Source organism: Neodiprion pinetum, chromosome 4, assembly GCF_021155775.2.
Source record: "Neodiprion pinetum isolate iyNeoPine1 chromosome 4, iyNeoPine1.2, whole genome shotgun sequence".
Lineage (NCBI taxonomy): Eukaryota > Metazoa > Arthropoda > Insecta > Hymenoptera > Diprionidae > Neodiprion > Neodiprion pinetum.
The window spans coordinates 11,429,312-11,431,890 of NC_060235.2; positions in this window are offsets into that span (position 1 = coordinate 11,429,312).

The following is a 2,579-nucleotide window of genomic DNA, read 5'->3' on the forward strand; positions in this document are numbered from 1 at the left end:
CCAAGGGACTTGTGAAAATTTTCGTCCGGGTCGACCGAAAGGCAATGCGCCGCGTCCCGGGGCCGATGGGACGACGGCAGACGGACCGACCCCCGATGCGGCGCGACGGGACACTTGTGAAAATTTCGGTCCGAGTCGACCGAGAGGCGACGCGCGGCGTCCCGGAGTCGATACGGGCCGACCGGACTTGTGAAAATTTCGGTCCAAGTCGAGCGAAAGGCGACGCGCGGCGTACCGGAGTCGATCCGGGCCGACGGGACTTGTAAAAATTTCGGTCCGAGTCGAGCGAAACGCGATGCGCCGCGTCCCGGGGACGATGGGACGACGGCGGACGGACGAACCCCCGATGCGGCGCGACGGGACACTTGTGAAAATTTTGGTTCGAGTCGAGCGAATGGCGACGCGCGGCGTCCCGAAGTCGATCCGGACCGACGGGACTTGTGAAACTTTCTGTCCGAGTCGACAGAAAGGCGATGCGCGGCGTCCCGGAGTCGATCCAGGCCGACGGGACTCGATGAAGTTTCGTTCCGAGTCGAGCGAAGGGCGATGCGCGGCCTCCCGGAGTCGATACGGGGCCGACGGCAGTTTGAAAATTGCGGTACGATTCGAGCAGAAGGCGATGCGCGGCGCCCCGGAGTCGATACGGGGTCGACGGCAGTTTAAAAATTTCGGTCCGATTCGAGCAGAAGGCGATGCGCGGCGTCCCGGAGTCGATACGGGGCCGACGAAACTTGATGAAATTTCGGTCTAAGTGGAGCAATAGGCGATGCGCCGCGTTCCGAATTCAATCAATGGCCGACGGGACTAGTGAAATTTTCGATCCGAGTCGAGCGGGAGGCAATGCGACGCGTTTCGAATGCAATCAACGGCCGACGGGACTTGTGAAATTTTCGGTCCGAGTCAAGCGGGAGGCGATGCGCGACCTCCCAAAGTCGATCTGGGCCGGAAGCCTGTCGGAACTTCGTCAAATGCGTCTCGGTAAATTTCGACCGGGTTTCCGGAGTTTCAAATTTTTTTAATAGCCGGCGGAGGTTTCGCCCCGTGAGCCGACGGTGCTACTACCGTATCGGCGCCGACGTCCTAGCGTCCAGGCTCCTGCTAGTAAGAGGAGCAAGTTGGTCGAGCTGACCTCCCGTCGTCCGCCGGCTACACCGTACCGGTATGTGCGCGCGCACGATCCGTACATCGGTGTAGACCATGAGCGGGCGTTCGCGGACCGTTTCGTGGCTCATACCAAAGAAACTACTGGACTCGTTTCACTGTATCATCGTCACTGCATTACCGCGAGTCCTCGTCTCAGACCGAATGGCCCTTGACGCGGTAGCAAGAAGTCTGGCTCCCATGAAACACGATAGCGAAACGTTTCATCGCACGCACAAACCTGCTTCTTTCTGAGTATATAATCGGAGATCAAAGATATATTCATGTTTCCCAGACGTTTTTAATCTAGCTGACATGTACTCGAGATTGTTCAAACGCTTATAAGCCGAGTGTGAAGGTGGCAGCACACGGAAACGAGGCTGCCTGCGGGCAGTCCCGAAACACACAGTAGACGCATCGCTGACCGGGCTGGGAGACCCGGCTGGCGATAGGTGGCGCACGTCCGAGCCGAGATTTTGTATCGAAGCTCCCTGGTTGATCCTGCCAGTAGTCATATGCTTGTCTTAAAGATTAAGCCAAGCATGTCTCAGTGCTAAATTGACGTGAAACCGCAAATGTCTTATTCAATCAGTTATGATTTCTTGGATCGTACATACATTTACTTGGATAACTGTGGCGATTCTAGAGCTAACACACGCAAACAGAGTTCTGACCACAGATGTAAGGAATGCTTTCATTAGATTAAAATCAATTGGCGGCGATTACGTCCCGTCCACCGTTCACCTTGATGACTCTGCATAACTTTGGGCTGATCGCACGGTCTCGTACCGGCGACGCTTCTTCCGAATGTCTGCCTCATCAACTGTCGATGGTAGGCTCTGCGCCTACCATGGTTGTAACGGGTAACGGGAAATCAGGGTTCGATTCCGAAGAGGGAGCCTGAGAAACGGCTACCACATCCAAAGAAAGCAGCAGGCGCGCAAATCTTCCGATCCCGAATCCGCGAGGAGGTCACGAAAAATAACGATACGTGCTTATCCGAGGCACCGCAATCGGAATGAGTACACTTCGAATTCTTTCACCAGGATCCACCGGAGGGCAAGTCTGGTGCCAGCAGCCGCGGTGATTTTACCTCCGGTAGCGTATACTGAAGCTGTTGCGGTTGAAAAGCTCGAAGGTGAATCTGTGTTCCACGCTGTCGGTTTACCACTCTCGTTATCGAACTGGCATGATTGTGGGACATACGACCACTGGGCTTAGCCCTTCGTGGCGGCTCAACCAATATCCTATGGCAATACATTTTACTGAGTGTCGAGGTGGGTAGCTACGTTCACACTCAACAAATCAGAGTGCTTAAAGCAGGCTATTTTTGTGTATATACTGTATGCATGGAATAATGGAATACGACCTTGTTGCTATTTTGTTGGTTTTCGGAACCCCAAAGTTGTGATCGATAGGGACAGATAGCGGCATTCATA